The sequence below is a fragment of the Protopterus annectens genome, chromosome 11.part0 (assembly GCF_019279795.1).
Source record: "Protopterus annectens isolate FY-2018-M chromosome 11.part0, PAN1.0, whole genome shotgun sequence".
NCBI classification, from domain to species: Eukaryota; Metazoa; Chordata; order Ceratodontiformes; family Protopteridae; genus Protopterus; species Protopterus annectens.
Genome location: NC_056745.1, coordinates 308349444 through 308365149, shown reverse-complemented (window position 1 = coordinate 308365149; position 15706 = coordinate 308349444). Strand labels below are relative to the sequence as shown.

Below are 15706 nucleotides of genomic sequence, written 5' to 3'. Positions count from 1 at the left end.
TCCATTTACCAACATATTCTACCATCAGCTGTATGAAGACTAGAAGAGACCATTTGTAAAGCTTCTGAAATAAACCACGACTGAAGTGGATCAAAATAGTTTTAAAACTGCTGAAATTAAGTTAATATATCTGTAGTCTAGCAAACCATCTTATTACCAAAACCAAATGAAAGAGAATGTCATCAGCCATAAAATGTTGGCAATCAGTTAATTGGATTCTTCACACTGAGAGTTAGCGCAGATGATTAAAGCCATGAGTTGTTAATGGGCTGTTTCCTATAGTACATTTTGTGTCTCTGAGCAAGCCACTTAACCAGCGAGTACTCTGGAGCAATTGGGCTAGGCTTTTCAGTGTCTGCTAGACCACATGTCTAAGAACTACCTATGGACGTGCTCATTCTCCATAATCTTTTCCTTGTTTAGACAATAAAAACATTGCTGTTCATTTTGTACACCATTTTCATGACTCATTTCAAAGACTCATCAGTTAAATCCTATGAGGTATGCTGACGTTCCCCCTTCAACCCCTTCAGTTGCAGATAGACTTCTTTTATCCTCAAAAAGGTATGTATGTCACCTGCAGGTCAACAGATTTCTCAAAAAGTGGAACCAAGTTCAGTTACATATAAAAATCTGCAATTTCTTAGGGTTCCTGCTAGTGCCACTTCTTGTCCTGTTACTGTATTAATTGAAAAAACTATAAAAGGAAATTTAAATTCCAGCCTGCTATAAGCAAGCCCTCATTATATCTATTCACATGAGTAGTCATGGTCAGTTCACCGAGCTAAATGATTTTCATTCCACTTGCTTTTCTTCCTAACATCATGGAAAAGTGTGTTAACAAGAATTTCTCAGTTACATAACATATACTTTCAGCAAGGCATTTGGCCTGAATGTGAGACAAACACTGCATTTCTGAAACTCATAGTGTGTTTTTTTTCAGTAATTTAAGTAAGCAATAATGTTTGACAGGGTGTGTGTGGCATTTGGCCTCTACATCCCTTGGAAGGGTGTTAATTACACATAAACACACATCCTGGAGGGCATTATTGTGCTTAGAGAATGGGCTCTCTGTAAAATTGTTGTGTTTTACTTACTTTTTTTTTTTTAAGTACTATATTAATTTTGTACATATTTTTGATGTAAAATAGCTCCTCCGCCTAATGTTTCAAACTTTCTGTAGTACATATTCATGGTGTTGGAGGAAGCATTTTGCATCAAAAATATATATATATATATATAAATAATATAGTACTTAGTACTTAAAAATAAATAAGTAAAACACAATTTTACAGAGAGCCGATTCTCTCTCTCTTTCTCTCTCTCTCTCACATACACAGTCTCTTCTGGTTTCACACATACACACACACAGACACACACACACGCACACGCACACAAACACGCACACACACACGCACACACACACACACACAGACACACACACACGCACACGCACACAAACAGGCACACACAGTCTCCTCTGGTTTCATACTTGCATTCACTCACACAAGCATGACTCTCAACCTCTTAGCACAAAAGAAATCTGGACAAAGCCAGTCACCCCTACAATCTCCCTGCAGAGTGCCAGTCCCGGTGGTATGCACCAGCTTACTTTTCAACAATTTTAAACCTTCATTCCTGTTTCTGCTTCAAAGCCAGTGGAAAAAGGCTATAACTTGGCTAAAACCATCAGTTAGGAACATACCTCTGCCTGGCCTGCTGGAAAACAAATATAATTTGCCTCCTCAGTCACAGAACTACAAAATTGAACCATCTTTAAGATATAACTTGGCTAAAACCATCAGTGAGGGACATACCTCTTAAAACCATCAGTGAGGGACATACCTCTGCCCAGCCTATTGGAAAACAAAAATAATTCACCTCCTCAGTCACAAAACTACAAAACTGAATCATCTTTAAGTATGTTGCCCTGTACTAAATTTTCATTTATGTAACTTAGCCTAGGTATAAATAACTGAAGCACATCACTGAACCAGCCCTACACTCCTGCTGCCCTCTTGTCTAGTTGCCCTACACATTTTGACTATTTCCACCCCACGAGAACAATTTCATCCCATCTGCTTTCTATCTGTAATTGTCCCACTCCTTCCCTTTACTCTGCTTTACCCTATCCTTAGTTTCACACAGCTTCCTTCACTGCCCCACTCTTATGCAGACATAATTACAGTTATGCAGTAACTCGTACTTGTGCAGCCTCTCTGCAGACATAATTACAGTTATGCAGTAACTCATACTTGTGCAGCCTCTCTGCAGATATAATTACAGTTATGCAGTAACTCGTACTTGTGCAGCCTCTCTGCAGATATAATTACAGTTATGGAGTAACTTGTGCTTGTGCAGCCTCTGTGCAGATATAATTACAGTTATGCAGTAACTCGTACTTGTGCAGCCTCTCTGCAGATATAATTACAGTTATGCAGTAACTCGTACTTGTGCAGCCTCTCTGCAGACATAATTACAGTTATGCAGTAACTCATACTTGTACAGCCTCTCTGCAGATATAATTACAGTTATGCAGTAACTTGTACTTGTGCAGCCTCTCTGCAGATATAATTACAGTTATGCAGTAACTCATACGTGTGCAGCCTCTCTGCAGATATAATTACAGTTATGAAGTAACTCATACGTGTGCAGCCTCTCTGCAGATATAATTACAGTTATGCAGTGACTCGTACGTCTGTAGCCTCTCTGCAGATATAATTACAGTTTATACAGTAACTCATACTTGTGCAGCCTCTCTGATTGTTTTTGTAGCCTCTGGTTTCCAGAGTACTGCTCCAAATTGCTCCATTCACCCTCGCTTTGCTCAGGTTCACTCCACTTCCATAGACCATCCACCTCCAAACATCTTAAGGATATACTCTATTCACCTGACCCCACCAATCTATTCAACCAATCCTCATTACCCTATTTTATAACATTCTCCACCAACTAATCCAATTAAACACCTCCTGTACTATGTCTTAGTGTACATCCCTCTTTCTCCTGTGCCTCTTGTATTACCTTGTAGTATCCACCCAATAAGCCAGCTATACATCTGCTTTAATACATCTCATCTTACATCCTCTTTCTTCCCTCCTTCTAGTATTATCTCTTCTTCAACCAGTCTTACACTTACTTGCAGTTTGATATTACACTCATACTTCCTGCTCCACCCAAATTACATGTCTCGGACACTGCTCCTTTCTGTTCTACCTCCCTTCTGTTTCATAGACGCTCAGCCTCTCCCACTCACTACCTTCCAAATCATGCTTCGTAACATACTGGCATCCTCGATATTACTTCTCCTTTCCTCCTTGACCTCTTATCACAGCATCTGATCTAAAATCATCTCCAACTCTCTCTGAAGCATGCAACAACCACAACATCACCTGGTCATACTTCATCTCTCCCTCTCTATATAACTTCTCTTGCACTCATCTCTTCAGAGCTAAAGTCTTGTCTTACCCCCCTCACTTCTAGATTCAAACTAAAACATCACATCTACAGTTACTACACTCCCAAGCTCACCTTACTTGCTAGAATTCTCTTTCTAGCTAGTGACATACACCCTAATCCAGGTCCCTTCACATTACTACCCACTGCTATTCAAACAACACTCTTCACCTCCACTCCCATCTCCTCAGCCCCTTCTTTAACCCTCTTCTCCTCCTCCTCCCCTAAAACCTTATCCATTATATTTTCACCCTGCCAAACTATTAATACTAAACTGCCTCATTGACACCCCCAAAAATTTGCTATTGCTTCCATCTATATCCCACCTGCCAAAAACATCCCTATTCGTGAAAACATACCGTCATGGATCTCATAAAACATACCCTATGAAACCGTAATACTAGGTGATGTCAATATTGACTGGAAAACACTAATTGTAAACTCATGTGTCCAAAGCATTAATCTCTTTAGATTTACCCAGCTCATCTCATCTCCATCTCACTTGAATAAACATTCCAACTCCAGCACTATTCTTGACTGGATACTGACTACCAACTCACACTTCTATCACAACCCCTGTACACTTCTGGATACCTTAACTGACCACCTACCCATCTAAACCTAAATACACTCTTCACAACTATACAACCATTCACAACCCCTTTTTTACCATTTTGCATATGGGGTCAGGGTGTCACTTTAACAGTGACAATCATCTTGAGCCAAGGTTTACACCACAGAGTGGCTAGCCCTGCTGCAGTAGTTCATCCGTACCACTCACTCACACATGCACTCACACCTACAGACAGTTTTAGAGTGTCCAATCCACCTACTGCATGTCTTTGGAGTGTGGAAGGAAACCGGAGTACCTGGAGGAAACCCACATGACCATAGGGGAGGGCATGCAGACTCTGCACAGAAGGCACCCCAGCCAAGAATCAAACTGGAGCGCTTCTTCTTGTGAGGCAGCAATGCTAACCACTGCACCACCTTGGCTACCCCAGCTGTGTGTCTCCCCAACTATACAGACTTCTTTATAAAGACTGCCGTAAGCTCTCTAACTTCACCTTCACGACACTTAATGAAAGACTCTGATCAATAAACTGGTCCTGCCTGCATAGTCTTCCCCATAATTACATCATGCTAAAATTCAATGACATCTTCTTAGACATCCTTAACACAATAGCACTCCTTCAGAAAATCTGAATAAAATCAAATTATGCCCCGTTTTACAAAAGACACTCGGTCCATTATGAATCAGAGAGATTCTGCTTTGAAAATATGGTTAAAATCCAAATCCCCTACTCACCATCAAATTTTTAAGGAACTTATAAACCATACAAGAAAATGTATAAAGACAAAAAAAAAATTTATGATAAGGACCAAAGTAGTCAACAACCTATTCCCAAAAACTTCTGGAGAACTATCAACTCTATCCTTCATCCCAGAAGCCCACAAACTCCTAATCCTTACCCTAACAATTCAGCACAGGACACTGCCTCCTTTCTCAATCATTACTTCACTGACTCTCTAAATTCTGGTAATTCTGTCAAAGCCATATTCTACCTTTCCAAAGCCAATGGCATTGCAAGTTATAATAGGCATATGTGCTCCCTGACAATTTTATTTTTATTTTTAATGGTAAAAGTTGACTTCTCAAATACTTGTGTGATCAAACATCAATCATCCAGTGAAATCATTTGCTTTTTTCCTTCCTATTTGTAAACACAGATATACTCCAGGGATCATTACTACATTCACTTCTGTTTATGATATATTTGAATAAAATGGTTTCACAACAGTAGGGTATCAAAGTTAATACAATAAGCAGGTAACTATTAACACTATTTAGAGAAGGGGCAAACTGTACATCAGCACCCTGATTGGAGAATGAACATTCTCCAGCAGGGTATTAATGTACAAATAATGTCCGCTGAAAAACGAGTCCACCGCTTCACAACAGCATATCAAGTTGCCATTATTTTTTGCTCGCTAAGCAGCGCTTTTGCTATTTAGCAAGTGTAAAAAAAAATAAATAAAAATAAACAGAAGAAAAGTGTATTTGTGTGTATGTATGTGTATGAGTGTGTTTGTTTCTGTCTGCATGTGTGAATGAATGCATGTATGAAAGCAGAAGAGACTGTGTGTGAGAGATCGAGAGTGAGAGTGATCTTGTGTGAGTGAATGTATGTATGAAAGCTGAAAAGATTGTGTGTGTGTGTGTGTGTGTGTGTGTGTGTGTATGAGAGCTTTAGAGAGAGTGAGAGCCATCTTGTGTGTGAATGCATGTATGAAGCAGAGGAGAGTGTGTGTGTGTGAGAGAGACTGAGAGAGAGTGAGAGCGATCTTGTGTAAGTGAATGCATGTATGAAAGGAGAGGAGACTGTGTGCATGAGAGAGAGTGTGAGAGCGATCCTGTGTGAGTGAATGCATGTATGAAAGGAGAGGAGACTGTGTGTGCGAGATCGAGACAGAGAGAGAGAGCAGTCTTGTGTGCATAGCTCTCAAATGTCCACATTTTCACAGAATGTCCAGATTTTTGTCTCATATTTTTTGTCTGTTCCTCATAATATGTATGATTTTATGAAGATCTGTGGCAAATCAGTGAGGAGCAAATTCACTAAACAATGACAGGCATATGAGTTTCATGCTTTATATCTTTCAAAAATGCATTGCAATACAAGACCTTTTATTCTAGCAACTTTCTAAGTTTATAAGATCAATATTTAAAATGTGTCTCTGTTTCTGGGGCTTTGTCCTCCCATATAGTTTGGCTTGTCCAGATTTTTTGTGCTAAGAGGTTGAAAATTATACTTGTGTAAGTGAAAGTGAGTATGAAACCAGAGGAGACTGTGTGTATATGTATATGTGTGTGAAAGTAGAAGAAACTGCATCTAAGAGAGAGAGAAATGGAGAATGGGCTCTATGTAAAATTGTGTTTTAGTTACTTATCTATTTTTTTAAGAACTATATTATTTGTTTATATATTTTTGATGTAAAATGCTTCCTTTAACACCATTAACATATACTACAGGAAGTTTGAAACTTTAGGCAGAGGCACTATTTTATATCTAAAATATTTAATAAAAATAATACAGCACTTAAAAAAAAAATAAGTAGAACACAACAATTTTAGAGACAGCCCATTCTCTAAGCACAATAATGCCCTCCAGGGTGTGTAGAGGCCCTCAGCTGCAACCTGATAACAGCCCTGGGCAGGCGTTAATTACACATTAACATACACCTTGTTGGGCATTATTGCTTACTTGAACTGTCGTGCTCCAGGCTACCTGTCAACAGTAAACAAACACATTGTTTTAGTCTACTTCACGACTGTGCCCACATTTAAATGTTTCTTAAACAAAACTAATACTATTTCTCTAGAAGTATGAATATTGTTACTAGTCCCAGTTCAACTCCTAGTTTTAATCTTCCTCAGATTACAATGGCCACAAATTTGCTATACAGTTATTGAGAATGCTTCTTCCAGACAGTTTCTTGTTTTTTCCTTCATAATCACTTGAAATTTGGTATACACATAAAATGTTATTAGTAAACCTATTTACAACTTGGTATATTATACAAGGCCAAGTCAATCCTACCAGATAAAGTGAGAATTGTCATAGCCAACTGTTATTTTCTTCCTTTTCCCTACCTTTAACAGCTACTAGTTGGGTTCTTCTTTCCTTTACAAAATAAGCTTGGGCAGGCATACAACAAAATGTCTACATTCAATTTAGGCCATCATAACAAAAACCCATTGCTACTTGCCACTAAAAGACAAAGTAGCCAGGTTTTCATCATCTTGCTGTCAGTCAACTTTTTTTTTCTCATACAAAAGCTCTTATAGTTGTTTTTTCAAATGTCCTTATGTAAATAGCATCACCAAATGAAGATATTTTCCATACAGCTTAAAAAAATCCATATGGGAACACACCTAAATTCCAAAATCACAAAATCAGTTTGGTGCTGATAACGTCACAGCAACAGGTAAACTTTAGAAGAAGTTCACAGCTTGGCAAGTATTCCAGCAAAAAAGGTTTCAAATCAGAATGGAAAGAATATTTTCCTAAAACTGGACAAGTAACTGTGAAGTCAATGGATTGCTCCCCTAGCTAGTATTCCAAATGATAGTACATAACCATTGTTCAGTCCATTCTTCTTATTTATGCATTATACCACTATACTTCTGACTTCTTCATAATACTTGATCAAGAGCACTGTTATTACTGCTGTTGTAGCTGCTATTAATAAATACCAGTTCTGCTAGCATGTCTTATTACTGCCTATACCTGCCTTGCAATTTTTTCGGTACTTACGTATTATCGCAACCAGATTTTTGCAGTTGCGAAATGCCCATAGTTCAAGAGAAACGAGTGCATGAAACACTTGAAAGAGCTACTGAAAGTCCTTACTGCTGCTGAAAAAACTTTAGTTTAGCTTCAGGAACAGGAACAATACAAAAAATCCTCTTCCTGTTTAGCATGCATTACAGACGCATGCTTGAATTATCATGGCTGCTATCGTACTAATGAATGGAATATTTTGACTGTGAAGAAGGAATCCTTCAGATAAGGAAAACACAGAGACAAAAAATGTGGCTTTGGTAAACTTTTTATTTTAACAATGTTTAATCGGTCTTGAAAAGAACCATTGAATTATTAATGCTTTTAAATTGTGAGGGTGGATGATGTTGACAGCTGATTCCATGGTCATTTTTCTATGAAAAACTTGGTAGGACTGATGTTTTTGATTTGTGAAGGTGGCATGTTCTGACAAAAACACATACTACTTCAGCAATCATTGATTTCATTACTACTATAAATTATGTTGATAGTTCTTTCGGTAGTTTTCTTTTACTATGTGGTGGAAAACTGTCAGCAATTACAGTCAGTATTGTTGGGAACGTGCAGCAGGCGGACTTGAAATAATAAATATGCTTGCGGTAAAGTGCTGAAAGAAACATGAACACTATGTTTTTTATATTTTGTTGATATAAGTAAAGAAAACACACTATTGTGGTACAAAAATAAACATTCTACAACAGTTTTACAACATTAACTAACATATTTAATGATCGTGAAGCAACCGCTATTGCCGTTGAAAATCTGGTTGCGATAATACGTAAGTACCATTTTTTCATATTTCTGCATTTTAACTGTTTCTCATTAAACCTATTTTTTTTTTGTGTTATTGATTGCTTTCACAATATTTTTAGTTTGAGATGCGTGGAAATCATGGCCCTCTGGAAGTTCCTTTTAGCGGATATGAAATAAATAAATAAACAAATAAAGAAGCAGCAGCATTCATATACAAAATGTAGACATGGTCACAGATTATTTACATCAAAATACAATAGCAAATTAATAATTCTGTTAACTAATCTGGTAAAAATACAGATACCCATTTAATTAGTACTTAAAGACATCAGGGAATGTGCTTGATACAGACATTAGTGCATACACAGAGGTTGTAAAGCACCTGGCAACACCATGACTCTCTCTCTCTACACACACACACATACACACACAGATGCACCATGCACACACTTCTTGCTCTGTAATACTTACATATCTATCCTTCCACATATATTTCTACTTATTATAAAATTATGGTACATGATATGAGGATGAGATGAACCTTCAGTGTAAAACTGTAGCATCCTATAAATGTGTATCCTATAAATGTACAACCTGTGTCACTGATTACATCTATACTTCTTTCATTCTGTATTGAGTCTGCATCCCATATAAGACTAAACATTAAAATAGCCTACTATGGTCCTACATTGAATGAAGTTATGAAGGCAAGAGTAACAATGTGGAATTTATTTGTGGTTGGTATCATTGTCTTGTTTATGTAAATTGTTGAACAAGTATGCTTAACAGTATGTTATGAGTTTCTGCTAGTATGCCTGCATGTGATGTGGGGGCTGGTTGGTGCAGAAGTGCATCAGCAGCTGGAGGCCTGCCTTGGCAACAAGAAGTGCCTTCAGCATGACTGTCACAGTCTCATGACATCCAGGCACTGCCCATTGGGCTGATGGAAGAGCAACTGATCCATACCATTGTTCACGCAAGTGAATGATGTCTGCGTTTCATGCTCTCTGGGCTGACCTGATAGAGAACCATGCCAGAAGCCCACCCTATCCTCTTCCTAGTGTGCTCTCTCTCTTATCCATCATTTTTTCATTCATAGGTGATTATTAGGCTAATGACTCTAAAAGATCTTTCTAAGCCTAGCCACACTTACCAAATGTATTGGACAGTTTGTGATACCACATTTTATAGGGGGCATAATTTGGGTAACAATTGTGAAGCATTTACATGTGGAACATAGATGACCAGGAGTAAATGTACAATTCCCTATCCAGTGATTCAGGTTGTGCTTGAATAAGTGCAGGGAGGAATTCTACTTTGCATGGATTGGAAGCCTGTTGCAGAGAAGTGATAGTTTCTGAGACAAATACCAGTTCTACTAGCATGTCTTATTTATGTCGCAGATAAGGTTTAGGTCTCTCGATCAGGTGTTTCTGTGATGTTATTTGTTTTGCAAATGTGCAACAGTTTCATAAGGGCTATATCAGAGAATGATTTGTAGGACAGAAATAGATTCCATCTCAGCATTCAGTAGGTGACTGAGTACACAGATAAGGCTTTGAGGTACATCACATAGGATATATTGTCTACATCATATATTCTTTTTGTGAAGAACCTCTGTGGACACGGACACTCTAGTTGTCATATGTGCCTGGTCAGGTACATATCAATTGGGGTATTGTATGTTCCTTGCTCAACCGTACCCATTACAAACTATCCACTCTCTGTTCCTTCTCACTGAATTTTGTGGATATTGACCCTGTCTGCCTGTATCCATGCTACATGTTGGTTTATCTGCACCTGCTACCTATTTTCCCTTTGTTCCATCCATAGCAATCCTTCAGTTCCTTCCCCACAGACCCTTCTTTTTCTAACTTAAAAAAGGATATGCATCCTCCAAAAATGTACTTTTCCTCCCCAACACAAATACATGTTATTGTCCCTTTCTGTTTACATCTACTTCCTATTCTCCCCTTCCCTACTTTCCCAATTACCCCATTTCTTTCCTATTAATATGATGGGCAGGTTTACCACTTTGCTGTGCACAACCACACTGGTTTAACTGTTGGCCACTGTGCTGAGCTTTGTTGCTATTTTTATGGGTGGCTGCCAGAGCTATTAGCACGTGATGGAATACACTACCTTGGGTACTTTGCCATGTTATAGCTCTGATATCCTCCACATCACCCATGCATGCATGCTGGATCCCTTCTTCCGCAAACAGGTGTTATTTCCTGACTGTCACATTTGTAATTAGGTCTTCAGCCTTTCACAGAGAAAGAGATCTTCAAATATCAGGGCTGCACAGGCAAACCGTGCTTTTCTAGGAATCCCACCCTACATTTTTCTTATATGAGTAAACAAAAGCAAGCAAAAGTACTAAGTAACAATACAAACACCTCAACAGTACTTTGTCCTCTAACACAGATGTGGGAGGTTATTCCTAAAGAACTATTAAGCCTACCTATTCAGCTGTAGTACTAACAAGAACATTTGAAAGGGGAGAACAGTATCCCTTTTCTTCAGACTGGTCTTTCATATGATACAAAATGTCAAGTTTTGTTGGTCTTTTGCCTATCACTGGAATGTTCAGCACTGTGTATGTGTAAGGACAAAGTATCCTTCTTTAATGGTTTTGTTTTTACCAGCAAATTGTTTTGTGTATCTTTTCAGAAATTAATTTTATTTTTTTATTTTTTTAAGACTGCTTCCTCAGAGCTCTGCAACACTTTAAGTGTTTCCACTGCATCAGGAGCCATCCATGTTAGGATATGAACATTCTCTTGGTTTACTGCACTTGTACTTGCTTTATAAAGTGATAGCTTTTGGCTTTTTTAGTTCTGTTTGTTTCCAGATCACCTTGCAGAGGGGGTGAATTAGCTGGGGACCTAGTTGTTTGGTTGTTGTTGTTTAGTCTACACATAAGAGCTACTTTTGCTATGCTTTTACATTAAGAAACTTCAGGATTGTTCATCTTGTGGCAGAAGGTGTTTACCTGGTCTGTCTGAGTTAGGAAGCACTCCAGGGATCTCAAAGTGTAGTTGTTTATTGGCTAAAGAGCACAGGAGTCGGTCAGTTTTCAAGTGTTTTTTCTCTGTTATAAATCAGGAGAGTTTGCAAGGCTCTGTTTTCACTTCCTCAGGGCTCTTCAATGCTTTTCCAACCTAAGCTTTACATCAAATAACACTACCATATCCCATATCCTAGCACTATATAACATCTTGCCCTTCACTCCAGAAACTACCATAAGATATCCCAGTAGCCCAATCCTTACTCCTAAACAGTCCACCCTATTGTAGGACTGGACAACATTGATATGCAATTTCCTAATGTCTGTGTGGCCATCTTGGTAGATTTGGGCACCCTAAGGCAATGTAATAATTGTCTTATGTTCTCAGACAACCAGTTAATCATCATATAAAATAAAACATTATGTGAGAGATGTAAATACATGACTTCCTTGGAGGCAAAGATCTCACATACAAATGAGGTTGTCAAGAATATCCACAATACTTCCCTTCACACATACCACTCAATGAACACACAGATTGTCTTATGCTGAGGCTCTTAAAAGAAATCTTCCCAAATCTCACAAACTTTCAAAACTTCCTTACAGCAACACTCCCCTTCTGCAATCACTAAAACACACATCCAAAGAAACACCAAACATCTCACATAAGCCAACATCTAATGGTTCTCCAACAGCAAAGTCCATAAGGCAAAAATATACTTTACCTAATACTATTGTCACTGGGGACTCCATTGCGTGACACAAGATGTCTCATGCACAAGGTTAGACAAGGACAAGATTAGAGTTATTTGCTTATCGGGAGCTGGGATCCGCAATAGCATGCATGCACTCAGGTCATTGAAACCAAGGTAACAATATGATTCCAACATAGTACAAGTGGGTGTAAATGACCTGAGACATACCTCATTGGACTACACGGAAAGAGACATAATGAATTTCTCAGAATTATGTGTCACAGACAGGTACAAGCCTTGCATTGAGTAGCATTCCACTGTTACCAAGGATGATGCCACAGTACAAACATAAAATGATTTATTTTAATAATTGGCTTAGTTTCTGGTGTCACTCCAGGGAGATACAATATGTGTCAGCACTGGAAGACATGGTCAACAGACCATGTTGCTTTACCAAGGATGGGCTGCACCTGTACCTCCTAGGCTTATGGATATTGGTTAAAACTTTTTCCACCCCCAGACCATTTTTTAGGCAATGCCAAAAAGCCAAAACTACCAATATAGTGAAAAATTCTCCAAGCAACCTTAAGTTGTTACTGCTTAATGCTAGGAACCTAAACAAAAAAATCCATACTCTAAGTCCTCCTCACTCTGGAGAATGTAGACATTTGTGCCATGACAGAGACTTGGTTTATAGGCATAAAAGTACTTCAGCAGTGCATGACTAAAGTGCCTTCCATGCATTTAGACTAACAACAGCACAGACTGGGGTCAAAGATGGAGATGTCTCAAGCTACATTAGCAACAAACATAATTCCAAGGATGGTTAAACGGAATGACACCATGGTGCTCATCCAGGTGCAAGTATCCATAGATAGGGTCCCTCATCATATTATGGCTAGCTACAGGTCACCATCAATGCCCCTAAAGTCTCATGGCTCTTACCTAAACCTACTAGAGGTGCTCACCATCCAACCAAACGCCTATTCATGTGTGACTTTAACTACCCATCTATAGACTAGGAAACTTACACTGCCTCAAACTGAGATGCAAAATGCTTCCTGGAATGTATTAACACAAACACCCTGGAACGGATAGTGCATGCTCTAACCAGAGAATCAAACATACTAGATCTGGAACTCACCAAAATGGGAGAGTGTTGCATTGTCCCACACCCTCAGCCTGTGGTACATCCTCAACAATGAGGTTGGATCACAAAGCTGTCTCCTTTGAAGACAAATCTACCCAGAAAACTCTGATAAACCAGTAACTAGAAACTATTCAAAGGCAAACTATATTCTATTAAGTGAAGGTATGTCAAAATTCAAGGCTTCCCCTAACCCTGAGACCACAGCTACCTATGTCAAATTATTCACAGTGTCCTTACACAAACATTTGAATGGCTGACAGAGACTGCCATACCTACCATAAGTAAACCCAAAACAAATGCTAAAAACAAACCCAACTAGTGGAATCCTAAACTAAACAGGTTATATAATAGAAGAAAAAAACTCATGTCCAAACTCAGGAAGAGCAACCGTTTTAAAGACAAGTGCTCTCTTACACAACTAAACAAGAAATTAAGAGGTCTATGTCCAACAAAGCCAACTACAAGGTCAAGATAGCCTCATAGGCTAAGGACAATCACAATGCCTTCTTCATCTATATCTGGAACCTTAAAGGTAACACACAGCAGTGTGCTGAACTGCTGGTGAATGGTACCACCTTCACCTATCAGGGTGACACAGTAAATCTACTCACTGATAAATTCATCTCAAACTTCACCCTCCACTCCCCCAGCTCCTCCTGGTAAAATCGCCTCCAACATACGTCCCCAACTATAACAGGGAACCAGGGCTGGCAGCACTCACTAAAGCCAAGATCACCACAACAATAGGTCCTAACAACATCCCCTGTTGCTCACTAACCAGTCTAAAACACCCCCTATCAGGACCACTTAAAGACCTCTTCAGCTATTGCCTTGAAACAGGCTATGTTCCAAGTGAATGGATGACTGCAAAAGTTATTTCCCTCCATAAGGGTGGACCATCAACTAACCCAGGAAACCACAGATCCATTAGTTTAACAAACCTAATATGCAAGCCATGAAATGAATTTTCATGGAAATGATAAACAAGGATATTAGAAAACTAGAGACACTGTACCCATTCCAGTTTGTCTTTCTTAAGGGAAGGTTGTGCCTACTTAACCTGGTAGACATCATTGAGAGGGTCAGCAAGGTAATGGATGAGGGTAAAACAGTGCATACTGAATATCTTGACCTGGCCAAGGCATTAAATACAACAGCCCACTTGGACAATGTAGACAAGCTCTCTGAGCTAGAAATAAATCCTTAGATAGCTCGCTGGGTTGCTGGCTGGCTCATAGGCAGAATCCAAGAAGTCTGGATTGGTAAAACCACCTCCACCAAGAGACCTGTAACCAGTGGAGTACCCCAGGGCTCTCTGTGGGCCCACTCCAGTTTGTCATTTACTTCTCAGAAGTCAAGGCTAATGTGTAAGGCCTCTTGCTCACCAAGTTCAAAGATGACTGTAAATTGAGAGCTATTATACATTCCCTCCAAGACACCAACATCTTGCAAGAAGGTTTATAACAGACAAATGACTGGTGCCAAAGCCATGGCCTAAAACTCAGTGCCAATAATTGTATTATAATGCTCTTTGAAAAACTGTCAATCCAAGTTAATTACTCTATCGATAAAACATCCCTAAGAGTTAACGCAGTAGTAAAGGATCTGGGAACTCTGTAGACAGCAACCTGGCCTTTGATCAACAGTACGAAAATCATTCTATATCACCTAACTTATATGTAAGGGTATGGCATCCAAGTCCAAGGAAGTTATAGTACCATTTTACTTGGCCCTTATCAGACCTATCACTGAGTATAATTCCTTTTTTAGCATGCACCTAAACAGACACATGCAATGGTTTGAACACCCAGAAAGACATGAACAACCTGTCCTACACTGATCATCTAAAGATTCTGTCTCTGTATTCAGTCTTCTACAGTCTGCTGAGAGGGGACCTTTGCTTGGCTTACAGGGCTTTCTCAGACCCATCCCAAATGGATCTGTTGCACATGTGCAAAACAAACAGCACCAGAAACACTAGATTAAGAGATCTGAATTTCACTTGTGGCATAAATAGAACAAGCTGGAGAGACAGATATGTGTCCCAAAGGATGCCCACACTATGGAATAGGTTCCCCATCCATGTAAAAGAGAGTTAATCTCTGACCCTATTTAAACAAAACCTTGACAATTGGATAGGAAATCGTAAATTTACCGCTGGTCTGGCTTCCATGTTCCTTATAAACAGAGGCCATTAATAAGAAGTGTCTGTCAATAAGAAAAGTATGATCCTAATTAACACCCCCATACAAAGCCCTTAGTTACCTCTCTACTAATATCCTTTCTCCCATATAGA

The 15706-nt window shown here is 39.0% G+C and overlaps 1 protein-coding gene across 1 annotated transcript in view; it reads right to left on the bottom strand.

Moving 5' to 3' along the window:
- Positions 1-15706, bottom strand: part of CFAP54 (cilia and flagella associated protein 54) — a 2749537-nt gene that overhangs the window by 1815001 nt on the left and 918830 nt on the right. The window lies entirely within an intron of this gene.